Raw genomic sequence first — 16709 nt, 5'->3', positions numbered from 1 at the left:
GTAGATTTGGTGTACATAGACTAAGGAAAGGGAAAACGGAGCCTGAACATTTAAGGTGCTAGACCGGCTGAACTGCACAAAAAAAGAAATTAGCTGAGACTACATGCATAACAACAAAGATGAGCTCATTACTCATCTTACTTAGAGTTCTCACGGAAACAGTGTCTCAGGGCCATGCAATCTCTTGCAAAATGTATATGCAGATAAACTTGGAGTAGATTTAACCTTGAGGCTGCCACAAAGAGAACTGTCCATGAGCCCTGGCTGCTTCTGGTCTGGAGAGAAAAAGAGTCCATGAACCATAATGTAACAGCATGAATGATGAGTGTGAGGATGGCCTTGACTAGCAATTAAAGGGGTTTGCTTTAAATCCTCATTTGCTGAGCTGAAAGCAGTTTTGCTAACTTTCTATGGCTCATATTCTCTTCCCAGGTTCCTGGAAAAGTCTCTTCCTAGGTTCCTGGAGAAACTGGTGGGCTGATATATTAAGTTTTCTAGACCTCTTTGAATTTTCATTGTCTCTATTACACCCTGGGCACTTTACCACACCCTCCCTGGTTTTTGGCCATGCCATTTGTGTGGGATGGACTCCACTCCATCTGTAGCTGTAGGTCCTGGTTGATGTTGGCACAAACCAAATGAATCAACTACCCCAACCCCCAGACCTCACAGTAATTGATACAGAAATATGTGCTTAACTGATTAAGATCAATGAGACTTAAGGAGCTCTTGCAGGGACTTCAGAAGAGAGGCTTTCATTCTGCCTGTGGGCTCAGGGTAGTAAGGATACAAGGGCGATGGGATTGCTGCAGCTGTCATGCTACCCTGAGAGTAAGCAGGCTGATGATCGAGTCCTGAGGAGGCCATGGCAGCCTGAGTCTGAGTGTTCTAGTTCGGCCTAAAGTCAGGCTATGCCTGGTGCCAGCCCTAACTGATGCTTTCAGTTACGGAAACAAACTTCCTAACTAACTAACTAACTTCCTTCCTTCCTTCCTCCCTTCCTCCCTCCCTCCCTTCCTTCCCTCCTTCCTTATTTCCTCCCTCCCTCCCTCCCTCTCTTCCTTTCCTCTTTCTCTCTTTCCTTTTCTTTCTTTTGGCTAAATTTAGTTTGAAGTCCCAACTAATAAAGGGGCACACAGCACATGTAACTCTCAACAGATATCCTCTCATCAACTGAGAAGGTAGATCAGCTAAGTAAGACAGGTTATGAATCATTTTGGCAACAATTATGTTCAGATGATACTAACACGGGCACAAATAGTGACTTATGTATCCAAAAGTTGATTATGTAAAGTAAGCCCGGAGTTTGACATTTCAGGATGGTACAGTGACCCTGTAGGGCCAGGCCTATTCTACCTTTTGTGTTTCACTACCCTAGTCATTTACAGTGTTATCCTCAGGATCCAATGTAGCTGCTGAATGCCAGCCATCATGTCAGTGTCTGAGGCAGAAGGGAGAAAGAAGAGGAAGAACAAAAAGTGTACACTTTCCAGTTCAATCAACTTCCTTTAACCATTCTTCCCAAAAGGTCTGCCTATCACATTCATTGGCCAAACCTTATTCTTAATAATTGTGTCTGGAAGAGAAGCTTGTAAGTGTAATATTTTAGCTAGAGATATAGCTACCTCTGATTAATCCTCCAATTACATGGCAAAAGGGACTTTGCTGTTGTGACTACATTAAGAATCTTGAGACAGGGATGTTATCCTGAATTATGCAGGTGGTCCCAATGTATTTGCAAGGATCATTTAAGAGGAAGGCAAGAGGGTTCAAGGCAGAAGAAGGAGGTGGGATGATGGAAATAGAGGTTACCCTGATGAATTTTGAATATAGAGGAAGGAGTCACCAGCCATGGAGAATAGGCAGCCTCTTGAAGCTAGAAAAGATGAGGAAATAGATTCTTCCCTAGAGCCTCCACAAGGCAGGCTTGGCAACACCTTGACTTTTTAGTCCAGTTAAAGTGATTGCCGTTTCAGACCTCCAACTACCATATACTGCATTCGTGTCCCTCTAGCCATTAAATTTGTATTAATTTGTTACAGCAGAAATAGGAAACTAATACACTACTCCTGATAAAGTCAATGTTCTGTTGCCATGGAAACGGGCTTTAGTGGTATATCTACTGGAGTGGGAGGCAATAAGCATGTGGAATACGTGTATTATGCGTTCCTAAAACCCATTCCTGCTTTGGTACAGCCAGTTCACAGGATTACCTTCATAGTCTTCTCATCACAAGAGTATGCCTCTTCTAAGAAGGGAATGGACTTCATCACTGCACTTTAATTTGGAACTGTAGCCCGCTGGAAAGTCCCCACACTGTCATTTCATCAGTTCTTTGGCTCACAAGTGGTATTTTGTTTTGGTGGTAATAATGGGGGTGGAGGGGACTGATAGCACCTACATGTGCCACAACTTTAATTAGCGAAAGGAAAAAGAATGCAATTGCAACTGGATTTCAGAAAGTGGATGAGAGAGTTTATATTGTGTTAGATAACCTACCCCTGGAAGTCTGAAGACAATGGTTTAAAAAGGGATATCTCACAATTGTAATCACAGTGTCATTTTGCTAATGTTCTTGATACATACTAAACATCCTGAGAAATTTTGTACATTGAATATCCTCATTGAAGTGGTAATAAACCAGAATTTCCCCCCAAAGGGGCTTCTTATGAAGGCCATAAATATTATCCTGTTTTGAAAATAGATGAGTGAGACAAATCTTATTATAAACTAACTAAAGAATCTAATGCCTAACATAATAAACTACTGTCATTATTAGAAACAATTATATGTAGTGCTCAGAGAAAAATGGCTTTCCTTTAGAAGAGTCAAGGTGAAAAGTAATGAAAGTCTTTATTGCAGGGTTTCTCATAAGTGATGTTTTTGAACATTGCTTAAACAAAGTCCCTCTGGCATGGCAACTGTTACCAGGTGGAGCTTAGCTTCCTAGAGTTCAAGGAGAGAAGAGACTGCTTTTAATCAACAAGCCAGAGGAACCACATGTAAGCTGTTGGCTGAGTACACAATGCTTGTCCCCACTAGTCAACATCAAGACAAAATAACCAAAAACCAAAACGGCCACGGTACCAATGTCGGCTTACGTGCAAGGCTACGGGAAACTCCGACCTTCACGTAGGGGCTGCTGGTGCCATTAGATGGCCCTTGGGTTTAGTTGCGTGAACTTCCTTCAACAGTGTGAAACCTTATTTTAGTAAAATAAACTGACTCCAAAAGAGTGTTTTTTGTGTGTGTGGCAAAAATATATGTAAACTTTACTGTATTAACCATTTTTGAGTGTACAGTTTAGTGCTTTAAGGGCATTCACAATGTCGTGCAATCTTCACCATTCACCTCTAGGCCTTTTTTCTCTTCCCAAACTGAAACTCTACACCCACTGAACACTAACTCTGCCTTCCTACTGCCCTCGTCCCGGCAACCACCATTCTACGTTCTCTGTCTATGGATTTGACTACTCCCAGTACCTCATGTAACTGGAATCATGCAAGATTTGTCTTTTCGTGTCTGGCTGCCTATAATGTCTTCATGGCCCAGCCATGTTGTAGCATGTTTCATTCCTTTTTAAGGCTGAATTTCATCCTTTTGTAAGGCTGAATAATATTCTGTGGCACATATATACCGGATTTTGCTTATTCATTCATCCCTGAACAGACATTTGGGTAGTTTTCAACTTTGGCTATTGTGAAGAATGCTCTTATGAATATTGGTGCAGCAATATCTGTTCTAACGGAACGGCGGTTTTTAAATAGCTATCAACTGGTGGTCCTTGGCGCCAATTCAACACCAACAGGAATCCCTAATGAATGTGGGGAGCAATGAAGAAAGAAACTTTATTTAGCGCAAAACAGCCCAATTGTGACACAGCACAGCTGTGAAAACAGGATGCCATGCAGGAGCCCTAGTGCCTGACGGCCCTAAGGCCAGGCCCCTCTGTGTCTGGGTAGCTCTGCTCTGCTCCTTGCTGGTCTGTTTGGCACCGCACTGGTCTGTTCTGCTGTGCTTTGGTCTGCCCTGTTGTGTGCCAGCCTGCTCTGGCCTGCCCTGCTCTACGCTGGCCAGCTTCACTCTGCTCTGCCCTCGAGTGCAGTCCGCATGAGAGGCCCCTGTGTAGAAATAGCTGCTAGGCTCTGTTTTTTTGTTTGTTTGTTTTTGTTTTTTAAAAACTATATTTTAGTCCAATTAGTCACCAGTAGCCCTTCTTAGTAGGTGCCTTCTTTCTTGGGGTTGACAAAGGGAAGTGCATTTGATTAACTCAAGCAACTCTACCCATACAGGCTTTGACTCAGTAGGTGTGGGATGAGATCGTAAGGCACACAACTGATGATAAATCATGTATCAAGCAGACACGTAAAAAATTAGATAGAAAGTCAATGGCATTCACTCCAGAAATAGTCCAGTCTAAGAAATTATTTCTAAGGATTTTAGTGAATGGGATCAGAGTGTTATCATTATGTTTCCTCCAGAAGAACACCAAAGACTCTGAGATGCTAACGTAAAATAGTTGTGATGATGGACATTATTATTTCAGATAATGTCATGAGAGAGGCTTTAGTATTGAAATGAGTAACCCACTGGAGAAGCAGAGTTCACGGTAGGTGGTCACTGGGTCTGTAGTGTTGTCCAAAGAGGAAAGCCATAGTTCTAGAAGTGGTGCTGATCATTTAAAAAACGTTTTATTTAAAGTATAATCCAAATACAAAAAAGAACACTCTTATTATAAATGTATAGCTTGATAAATTTTCACAAACTAATCCACTCATGTAACTAGCACCTGGATTAATGAAAAGAACCCCAATTTCTCAGAATTCCCCCTTGTGGCTCTCTTCCAGTCATAACTCTCCTCCCCCCACCCCCACCCCAAGGTAACCACTGTCTTGACTTCTAACTGGAATTGATTAGCTTTCCTTGTTTTGTACTTAAATAACTGGAAACTACAATATGTGCTCTTTGGTATCTGTCTTCTTTCACTCAACATTATGTATTTTGGCTTCTGTCAAGATAGTGTGAAGATATAGATTCATTCAACAAGCAATTAGGGGCTCTTCCTATACGAATATTATTTAAAATTCTATAGGGAGTATTATGAAAGGTGCTGAAAGTACGAAAACAATAAGAAAGTAAGAAACTAACAAGGAAACTATTGAAGCAAATGCAAAAGCGATAAAGCTAGTGAGTGATTTGAATGAGGGTGAGATTAATTTTAGGTGTCTGAAGAAGACCTTTAAAAAGTAATTTAAAAACTACCTTATTTTAACCAAAGAGACCATACTCCATGGTGGAAACAATACTAAATGGGAAGTCAGAGGCCTGATGTTAGTCCTGGCAAATGATTTATTCTTTCTGTGCTTCAGTTTCCTACACATTAAGTTGGGATAATGTGGAATTTATTTTTCAAATGAGATAGTCTATGTTGAAGTTATTTTAGAAGTTAAATATCTTTTGCTAGTAATACAACTGCAATATTTCAAAGTCGCCTCCTGATCTAGCTTCCCTCTTCAATAAGCCAACTTCTTTTTCCCCATCCTGGCCTCACTGAGGCTTAGCAATGAGGCTAGGTTTGGGAAGAGCCATGTTGTAAAGGCATTGGGCACATCAAAGGCTTTGCTTTGAGCCAAAGGAAGTCCCAAGGAGACAGGAAGGGGACTTAAAAGGAGGACATCTGTTCCAGTTTCAGCAGGTTATGGGACAAGGCAGACAGATAGGAGAGGCCCACAGCTGTGTCTCAGAAGAAATATCCTCCCCAGGCTCTGGCCCCAAGGGACCAGGGACTCTTGTTTCAATTTATTTTACTTATTCATTTATTTTTATTGTGGAAAGTACACATAAAATTGACTTTCTTAACTACTCTAAGTATACAGTTATGTGGGATTACATACATTCACACTGTTACGCAACTGTTACTACCATGCATCCTTATAACTCTTTCATCTTGTAAAATCAAGACAATAACTCCCCATTTTACCCTCCACCTAGATCCTGGCCACCATCATTACATTTTCTGTCTTTATGATTTCAACTATTCTAAGCATTTCATATAAGTGGAATTCTACAGTATTTGTTTTTTTTTTGTTTTGTTTTGTGACTGCCTTATTTCACTTAGTGTAATGTCCCCAAGCTTCAACCATGTTGCATATTGCAGAATTTCCTTCCCTTTCAAGGCTAAATAATATTCTGTGGTATGTATGGACCACATTTTATCTATCTATGCATCTGTCAATGGACACATGGGTTGCTTCCATATTTTAGTTATTGTGAACAATGCTGCTATAAAGTTAGGTTTACAAATATCTCTTTGGCACCCTACTTTCTTTGATACCCTATTTTCGATTCCTTTTGTTATATACCCAGAAGTGGAACTGCTGGATCATACGGTAATTCTATGTTTAATTTTTTTGAACCACCATACTGTTATTCGCAGTGGCTGTACCATTTCTGCATTCTCACCAGCAGTGCACAAGTGTTCCAATTTCCCCACATCCTCACCAACAATTGCTTTCTATTTTTTTTTAATGTAGCCATCCTAATGGGTGTGATGTTGTATCTCATCATTTTGATTTGCCTTTTCCTGATGATTAGTGATGTCGAGCATCTTTTCATGTGCTTATTGGCCATTCAAATATATTCTTGGAGAAATATTCAAGTCCTTTACCCATTTTTGAATTCATTTTTTAGTTGACTTCTAGGAGTTCTCTCTATATTTTGGATATCGATCCCTTATCAAATGCATGATTTGCAAATATTTTATCCCATATTGCAGGTTGCCTTTTTTACTTTTTTTGATAGGGTTTTTCAAGCACAAAACTTTTTAATTTCATGAAGTCAAATTTGTCTATTTTTTGTTAGCAGTGTCTTTGGTGCCATATATAAAAAATCATTGCCTGCTCTAATGTTGTAAAGCTTATCTCAGAGGACTGGAAATATAGATTCTTCCGCCAGCTTTGAAGAAGCAAGATGCCATTAGTTCTAGGGTGATAAGGAAATGAGTTCTGCCAACAACTGAGAGAGCTGATTTCCCCAAGCCAGGCCGTCAGATGTAAATGACAGTCAGTAGATCACTTGACTGCAACCTTGTGAGACCCTGAACAAAGGTCCCAGTTAAGTTGTAGACACACTTTTGACCCCTAGAAACTGTAAGGGAATGTGTTGTTTTAAGCCACTAAATTTGCGGTAATTTGTTATGCAGAAATAGAAGACAAATACATTCTTGTATTTAAAAAACACTTAATTCTCTCCCTAAGGAAGACAGTCTAGTCATTTTTTTTCTAGTTCTAAATTCAAGACCTTCAGGAGTGTGTAGTCATCTCTAATGCGTTCAGATGCAGTGCATTAGCAACTTACGTTTTAAGACGGCAAGGCATATGCCTCCTATGAAATCAGTATACAATGATGGACCCCCAAATAAATACAGGAGGGGATAGATCCACATACTGGGGAGTCTGAAGATTGCACTGGCCCGAGCTTTCTTCTTGCTTTGCTTTCTTCCTTTCTTTTTCTTTCTCTCTCTCTCTCTTTCATTTTTTTTTTTTTTTAATTCTCAGCTGCCTGGGGTCTAGATCCTACCCTGACTCATGTAACATTGGATATTTTTGTTTCAGTTTTATTGAGCAGTAAGTGGCATACATCACTGTATAAAGATGTAGAACATGATGGTTCAATTTACATATATTGTGAAACGATTACCACAATAGTTTTAGTTAACACCAGTCATCTCATATAGATACAATCGAAAGAAAAGAAAAAACATTTCTTCTTGTGATGAGAACTCTGAGGATCTCCCCTCAACAACTTTCACGTGTTTTATAGCGGTTTATCTACAGTCACCCCTACTACTTACTTGTGTTGTAACCGGGGGTTCGTTCCTTTCGACCACTGCCCTCCAACTCCACCATGGGCAGCCCTCACTTCCCACTTCTGGTCACCACAAATCTGATCTCTTTTTTTTTTTCAGAGCTTTCTTTCAGAAAAGAATACACAAGTACAAAGGAGGTACAAAAACAATTTTTATTTAAAATTTAAAAATCATAAATTACAAGTAAAAACTCACAAGTATCGGACAACATCAAATCCAGAAAATACCACGATTTAAAAATTTTTATTAATGATTTTCTAATTATTTATTATAATTTATTAATATACCTTTATAATACTTTTTCCTATATACAGGGTCGGGCAATAGTAGGCTTACAGTTGTTCATATGGAAAATAATACAATAATTAATAAATAATAATACAAGAATAAACTGTCTTTCACACATAACTGTAAACCTACTTTTGGCCCACCCTGTATTTTGGCTTCATAGTCTTTTGATTTCTTCTTCATATGAAAATCTTTTTGTTGCATATTGTTCTATAAAGTTAATAGATATTTCGGTCTTTCCACTAGTAGAGTTAATTGAAATTTATTTTTATTGTTGATAGCTTAGAAGATATTCTTTGTAGTCCACAATTCAATATTGGGAGAATCACATACATTTTTAAAACTGTTGTCAAATTTGAGAAAATCTCTACCAAATTTTTTTCACATATAAAGAATAGCACGTGGGGGGATTTTCCAGTTCTGCATTCTTACATTTTAAGAATCATCTACCTCATTACCTATATACTTCTGTGCTGGGTCTTGAATAACATGCATTCACTTGCTGCTACAGTGTCACAGCACCAAGTAGCCCAGTCGACAGGAGGCCTTCAACAGCTACAGTGATGACACTGTTACCATGAACTGCAATGTCCTTGAACCACATACATTTACTAACTCAACTCCCCCTTAGCCAGGTCCCCAAGACATCTGTAACCACTGTAATGCTTCCTTATGACAGAAGGAAAGTTAAAGTGAAAAGAGACAGCTGCTTATTGAGATGAAAATATTTGACTCTTGAAATCTTTACAGAATATAAGAGCACCTGGACACCTTTCTAGGACCGCTCCTGTGGTGTCGACGGGACTTGAAGCTTGAGTGTCTTGGAATCTGTGGTTTGGACACTATGCTTCAGGAGTGTTCACGAATGTGAGCACATTCGTAGACAGACAGTAAGTAGCCCAGGGTGGTGAAGGCTCAGGACCCTCTATCATATGATGAGGAGTTAGTGGAAAGATCTTGGAAGAAGCAACTCAAGTGGCTCTCATGTCTGTCTTTAGTACTTGGGGTCCTATGCATTGAAAGAAGTAGTTTAACGCAATATAAGGAATCACTTTCCAATGTTCGGTCAGTTTCAATGTATCAATAGAATTGACCATCTTGTGAAATATTAAGATTTCTTTGTGGGAGTGGGTCAAGAAGAGGATAGCTGAGAACTAGTCATGAATCCTATGAGGGGGAGACCCAAACTAGGTAGTGTGGTGATGGGGGATGGGGAGTGCGGTATGATAGAACCCAACCTTTACAAACATGTTAGCAAGTCTGAGACTTTCGGATGACTTTACTATTTGACATCTTAGCCTGGGCTTCAGGCTTTCATGCTTGATTTTATACACACACACACACACACACACACAGTTTTTAAGATAGATGAAGCTGCTTTTAAGGTTAAAATTCTTTTAACTAAAGGCAGCAATAATAATCCATTTTCACCCTATTTATTTTTAAGTTTTCTGTTTGTTTAAGGCTTGATTGTAACACAGTGGTTAATTAACACAGAAGGTTAAGGGCTGCAGGCGTGGGGTTGCTGGGCTTAGAGCGAGTTGTAGAAAGAGAACATGTTTGTACAGGACTTTTTTTTTTTGTGATGGGTGTGTGGGGTTCATCAGCTCATTGGAGTAGCTTACCAATGATACCTGGGATGGATAATTTCAGAGGAATGAATGAGTCAGGGCTTTTTATTATATGCGACAGACCACAGCTCAACTGACCTGAGTAGATAAAGAGGAGGGGCGTTGATTGGCTTCAGGATGGAGGTCAATTCAGTCATATATGCCTCCTAAGCCTTAAAAGACATCATCCTCTCTCCCTCAGCTTTCCTTCCCTTGAAGTTGGCTTCATTCGCACGCATTGGTGGGAATCGCTATCACTGGCTCATATCCTTCCAAATTAATTATCCTAATTTAAAGGGCTTCTTTTTCTGAACTGATTCAGCAAAGCCCCAGACAGAATTCCTGGACCAATATTCCCATCTCAGGACCAATCAATGTGGTCTGAAACACCATGACTGGCCAGTTCTTAGGAGTGAGCACGGCAGGTTCAGTATCCCGGAACCACGAAGACTCGTCGGCCGCGACAGAAAGGGCAGTTTGGCCAATGAATCCCTGCTACCAGAGAAGGGGGAGGAGATGAAGACTGAGAGCACGTGTTAAAAAATCTCCGAGTTACGGATATGCCCTATTTTGTTTTTTTTGGAAAATGTTTTTGGGCTTCCTCCATATGGCTATAACTGTTAAACTGTAAAACTTAGTATATATTTCCCATATCTGGATTGATACGACGCGGAGGGGGCAATCACCTTACATTTCAGCGTTTTTACTCTCTCCCTTAAGTTGGACTGAGTCAATGAAGATGCTACAGAAGAAGCAGATAGGAATCTTAAAGTATTAACATAGTAACATTGTGAATTTTAGTGCCCTCTTTAGGCAAAGTAGTTAAAAGCGCTTTCAATAATCCATTTTTAATCGTGACCACACCCCATGTAGGTGTCCGGAGTATTACCGTCTTGCCCCTTGTAGTTGGGGAAATCGAGGCACGACACCCCTCCATTCAGTTCTTGGGTGCTGGGTGCACGACCTCGGAGAGTCTCCTTCCTCCTCCACCGCACCTTTCAGAATCCTTCGTCCTTCGGTATCGCAGGAAAGCAGCTCCGGATCCTCTGCAGCCTCGGGATTCGTCGTCCGCCCAGCTGCACCTCCCCCCCCCCCCCTCCGCTCTCCCTCACCTTCCTCAGGAAGGTCCAGCTGGCCAAGGTCTGGCCGTCCCTCCCGCCCCCTCCCTGCCACCCTTCCCCGGTCCCCGACGTGCAGGAGGCCCCCAGCCAGGCGCCCCGCTGGGAGGTGCGGGCCGATGCAGCCGAGGCGTCTAGCGGGAGGAGCGCCAGCGCCGCCGGAGGTGAGCGGGCCGGACCCTCGCCCTCCGAGGGGGGAGGCGCAGGGGTTGGGGCGGGCGTCCACCCGCGGGGCTGGAGGAAGGTGGCGGCTGGAGGGAGGCCGCAGGAGCCGGCGGGGCGCGGCGAGAGAGGGAGCAGCAGGCGGGCGGCGCGCTGCTCGTGGGAGACGCTGGGAGAGCCCGCGGCGGCGAGCCGAGCGCTGCGGAGCCGCTCAGGGACGCGCCGGGCCGCGGAGCTCGGCTGTGAACCTCGCGGCGCCGGGCCCCCAGCCCGCGGCGCTCCCCCGAGAGCGGCGGGAGACGTGGCTTCGCGCGTCCCCGCCGCCGCCGCCGCTGCTGAGTCGACACAATCGGCGGACCGCGCGGGGGGCGCGGCGTAGCCCGGCGGTGGGCGGCGGCGCGGAGCAGCCCGGGGAGCGCGGGGCGTCCTGGGGAGCGGAGGAAGATGCCAGCACAAAGGCGAGCGCAGACCCGGCCCGCTGCGCAGGGCGGCGGGAAGAGCCGCTGAGGGGCGCGCCGGTCGCGCTGGGCTCTGGCGCCGCGGCTCCGGTCGCCGCTTCGGGTCGCGGGGTCGGGACCGCAGCGCACGGTCCCTTGGCCCTTTGGCAACGGCCGCCGCAGCCGGGAGCTGCATGCGACGCGCAGCGGCACCCCGGGCCGCCAGCTTTCCACGCGGCGCGAGTGGACCGGCCGGAGGGCACAGGGGCTGCGGGTCCGGCCGACTGCGGGGGCGCCCTCCCGCCCCGCGGCCCCATCCCTGTCTGCGGAGCCCCGGGTGAGTGCGCGGCCGGCGCGGGGACCTCGCGCCGCAGGTCCCGGACCTCGGGACGCGGCTTTGTTTTCCTCCCTCGCGCCCCGGCGCGGTCATTCATTTGACATTTTGACTTCCGCTGCCCTAAAACGCGGGCGAGAGACCCTGGGACGCATCTCCCGGCTCGGTTGTCCCGGGGAGCTGAGACTTTTGGGTCATTGGAGCATCACTAGAGGGAGCGGAGGCTTCATTTCCTCTTGGACTTGGGGTGTGTGGCGAACACCCTCCGCTGGGGCTTGGGGCCTGGAGGGAACCGGGGCTGCAGATTTAGACGTAGACGTCTGCGAGGAGGTGCCGCTGCGGAGGGCTGGCCCTGCCGTGCCGCGTCTTTTTCTCCGTTAGCAGTGCTCACGTGTTTTTTCCTTGATAATTGTAATTAGCTTTAGGGACGTCTTTACAGGCGCGTTTGTTTCCTTTTGAGTTGGAAGCCTTTGGAGGCAAGGCGGAGAGCTCACAGAGTTACAAGGGATCAATAGATGTTAAACTTGGAGACGGCGGACCTCAGTGACAGTCCTAGGCAGAGGCGGACGGTGGGCAACCCCCCCGGGGGTCTCTAGGCTTTCCGGCGTGTTTCTCCTTTCACAGTACCGGAGTCAAGCAAACTTGGAATGCGCGTTGTACTTACACCTTTTCAAAGTGTGACGCTTGTCTTTTCTGGAGTAGTTTTCTGTACTTGGTAATTTAGGGAAATCTTTTAACACGACTGGTAGAGTCCTCCAGTTGACCTGGTGAAATTCCATGTGTTTTTGTTTGTCTTACAAGAATGATTTTCTTTTTACTATTTCTTCTATTCCCTCAAGGGCTAATTTCTTCGTTGCCTAGAGAGCGCTCTCCCCTCACCCCCATAGAAGGCTGTGTGTTCTGAAAGGTTATCTTTAAAATGACACATTCCTGATAAACAAAGGAGGATCGGTTATTAGGCTTACCTTTGGAGTTATTGAAGCAAGAGGCCTAATTTGGATGGGGCTATTATTAATGGTGTGAAAATCTGGAGGCTGCTAATCTGTTTGGTCATCAGAAGATTCCTGCAGGGATTGTTGATATAGTGTGGGAGACAGATGGCATCCCTAGCAGACAAGAGAAGCCCGGAATAAAGGGTCATTGTATCCCTCAGAAATTATCCACTTCCCTGATGGGAGTTGGAGTAGGGTGGGGAAAACATAATTTTAATCTGTCAAAGGAAACATTATAACCTTACTATCCAGCAGCCCAACTAGTTAATTTCTTCTTTCTTTGTACAGTTAAAAAGTCACAACCTATTTGCTTTGGTTATTTCTTTGGCACATTTTGCCCTCATTTGTGATTATGTGAAGCGGTTTAAATGGTTATTTTAACAAAAATGTCTTTGAATGTAATATTATTGTACCACTTATGGGGGGAAAACAGTCATAACTTTCATAGCTCTTGTTCATTTCAATAAATGGCTCCTTGGACTCATAGTTTCTCCCAGCTGAAAGGACTTTAATGCGACTGCATTAATTCAAAAGGAGTTTCTTCCACCATCTCCATGACAGGTGGTTCCCTAACTCCCAGCATTCTCCCCTCCCCCCCCAGCTGTTGCCTCCAGCACAGCATTGAGCAGCCTTTGGCAATGAATCTTTATGAATGACTGTCGAGTCTGTGAAGAAATCAAAGTTATTTGGAACGTTTGAGATAAGCCAGCTGGAGCTTTTCTGCTCCTACCACCATGGTAGATTGTTTATGTGCTGCAGATTGCAACTAGATTCCAAAATTGGTCCTTCCTTTCTGAATGTGAGGGAAAAGATTCCAGTAAATTAATATTCACCAGCCACAGGACTAAATTTAATAAAGAACATGAGCAATGTTTGACCCTTCTGAACCGAAAGTATGGAATAAAAGTAAGTAAGCATTGGCTCTGTTTAACTTGGGCAATGTGATCTTGGGAGAAAAACGTATTTTCTTCTTCTTTTAAAGCCTTTTGCATCCCTGATCTCAGCAAAAGGCAGGGAAGCTGGGTTGTTACCTGTAGCTGAGGCCAGATGCTATCGCCTTTCTTTGGGATGGTTATGTTTTGCAGGAGAGGTGGCTTTTGGGCTCTGTCCAGTTTCAGTGTGTGCTCTGGCATCAGTAAAAGTGTCTCACATTCAAAATACTTGCTAAATCTGTGGCTGGTGCTTATGTACCCCCTTACCAGGTTGCTGTCTCTCTTGTGAAGTGTTTCTTTAAGAGAAACCTGAGGCCGCGGGCCTGGGGCTTGCTGTGGACCTGGCCTGGATCCATATTCTAACGTGTTACTGCCTGCTTTCTTGGGTAAAAATGGAACCAGTTTTGCATGGTGTGTTGGATAGGGAAATTTCCAGCTCCGATGTGGAAATACAGGCCTGGCATGAAAGAGAAAGAACTGTATTTGAATTTTGGTTGACCTAACAGAGGCAGAGACTGCTTCTTTACACTCAGGATGCTTTTTGTATGGGCATCTGAAGGAGGGACTAGAAGGGGGACCAGACCTCCTGGTTGGCCTGCAGAAGTCCCAATTTATTTCTGTTGACCTCTCTTATCAAATTATGAAATACATTCCCTTTGGTTGATAAATTGTGTAGTCATCTTACATGTTAAGGAACCTTAACTATTTACTTTATCACCCTCCCCTGACCTCATGTTTTGAGTCTTGCTTTATTTCATTCTTTTATTGTTAAATGCAAAGATAAGAAAGATAAACAAATATACATATGGAAAGATAACAAGGAAGATAGAACAATAAGGTAATTGATTGCTTGTCATCTATTTATACATATAGGAAATAAAAAAAACTATATCCTTATGTTGTTAAGTGTCTAGCAGGGCTCCAAGCCTATGTTGTTACTGTCTTCAAGAGCAATAAAAATTAACACTTGCCCATTTACCTAGGGCTGACACAAATAGGGACGACTTTTGTGACTTGGGAGAGCAGCTTCAGCAAAACCTATCTGTAGACCTGATGAGTGCATGTGGCCAGCAGATAAGAACTTAAGTTTCAAGATCTAGTGTTGGGCCCAGTTCTTGGATATTTACTGAGAGTTCAGAACACAAGTATTGTTGTGAATGACTCCACATTCTCCTAGTTTCTAAGCTCTCTGGGCTACAAGGAGAATAGAGGAGCCTTTGTTTTCTGTCCTCTCTTCTGACTCCAGTCTTGGGTGTGAGCCTCAGCTTTTCATGCAGAGGGCTTGCAGAGGAGGACTTGTCGAGCCTGCTCAGCGTGTGAAAATCCGCACAGGGGTTTGAGATTGTGCAGGTGACCTGGTGGAGGTTGGGGTTCCAAAGCGAGGTATACCAAGCTGGTGGCACCTATTTCTGCAACAATTGCTGTGCTCCTTTGGTAAAGAATCACCCGTTTCTACTAGGTCAATTGCGGTGGTGGCCAGTTGGTGTTACAATGAATTATGGCTGTCACCTTTTCCAAGCCTACTCAGTCAAAAGCTTTGTCAGCATGCCTGAATAAGAAGAAATTTATATGTTTCCTCTATATTGGGCTAGCCAAAAAGTTCGTTTAGTTTTTTTCTATATGATGGCTCTGGTAGTACGTGGTTGTCTTGAACTTCATTTGAAACAATTTTGTTAGATTGTATTGTGACAGCTGTCCTATCAGTGTGCATTAAAAAATACTTATCAAAATTGGGGGATATTTGTGTAGCCATTTTAATATTGAAGATGGAAGAAAATAAGCAACATTTTTGGCATATTATGCTTTATTATTTCAAGAAAGGTAAAACCGCAACTGACACACACAAAAAAGGTGCTGTGATTGATCAAATGTGTCAAAAGTGGTTTGCGAAGTTTCTTGGTACTGTTGACATTTTTGCCAAATAATTCTTTGCTGTGTGGCTGTCTTGTGCATTGGAAGATGTTTAGCAGCATCCCTGGCCTCTACCCACTAGAAGCCAATAGCGGGAGATAGTTGACATACTCAAAATATCCAAATCAATACAGTTATTAGTGAAAATGAAAAATTTCTTTTGTTTTATGGAAAAACTAAGGACTTTTGGCCAACCCAATATGTAGGATGACTATGTTTTTTTTTTTTTTTTTTTTTTTGTCCAAACAAGGACATTTTTGGGAGTAAAAGGGGATGTTAACTAGAAGGAGCCCCAGAGCAAGAACTTTTAAGTGGGGCTCTCCCAGGAAAACTTTGAAGTATGATTGTCTTAATTATGACCCAAGTCATTAGCTTTTCTATGATGAATATCCATATGATAGAAAAATGTCCTTAGCTTCTAGATTTGTTCATCATATGTTTCTGTGTGAGCATGCATATATATGCATATGTATATGTTTACACAAACATTGATCATACATCTATAGATATGTATGTGCTGGGGTTGAAATTAACTAGGTAAGAGGGCCTAGTCATTTGGAAAATTGTGGCCTTCATCGTCTCTTTCATGATGGACTTTTTAACTAAACTCTCTTCATCCAGTCTTTCCAAACTTTAATTCATTTTCTCACCTGTGTAGTTCCAATACCAGTCTGTTGGTATAATTCTCTTTGTATGGACCAGCTCTCCATTTTCTGTTTAATTCCCACAGACAATTTGGTGGCTGGAACGAAAAACAATTAAAAATTTCTTTCACTCATTCATTCATTCCACTACTATTTATTGAGTACCTTCTACGAGTCAGTTTCTAATCAGGTGCTGGGGATATATCAATAAATAAAACAAAGATCCCTGCCCTTGTGAAGTTTTTCATTCTGTTGGGAATGGAGGGGTGGGAGTGGGAGACAGATGATGAACCAAATCAGTCAATTCTATAGCATGCTAGAAGGAGGTAAGTGCTTTGACAGAAAGAGAAAGTAGAACAAGATCAATATGGCTGAGTAGCCTTCATGGTGAAAGAGATCTTAACAGAGACTCAA

At 43.1% G+C, this 16709-nt stretch overlaps 1 protein-coding gene across 6 annotated transcripts in view; it reads left to right on the top strand.

Annotated features, from left to right (window-relative positions):
- Nucleotides 1-10959: 10959 nt before the first annotated feature.
- Nucleotides 10960-16709, top strand: part of HECW2 (HECT, C2 and WW domain containing E3 ubiquitin protein ligase 2) — a 352275-nt gene continuing 346525 nt past the window's right edge. For 5 of the 6 annotated variants that reach the window (XR_008426201.1, XR_008426199.1, XR_008426200.1 and 2 more), the window contains exon 1: nt 11461-11819. The gene's annotated coding sequence lies outside the window, so the exon portion shown is untranslated. Of the gene's footprint in view, nt 11048-11460; nt 11820-16709 lie in introns of those variants that run through there. The other variant, XM_053918895.2, reaches the window with a different exon arrangement.

The sequence above is a fragment of the Desmodus rotundus genome, chromosome 2 (assembly GCF_022682495.2).
Source record: "Desmodus rotundus isolate HL8 chromosome 2, HLdesRot8A.1, whole genome shotgun sequence".
NCBI lineage: Eukaryota > Metazoa > Chordata > Mammalia > Chiroptera > Phyllostomidae > Desmodus > Desmodus rotundus.
Note: the sequence above shows the minus strand (reverse complement) of the source record. Positions and strands in the feature narration are given on the sequence as shown.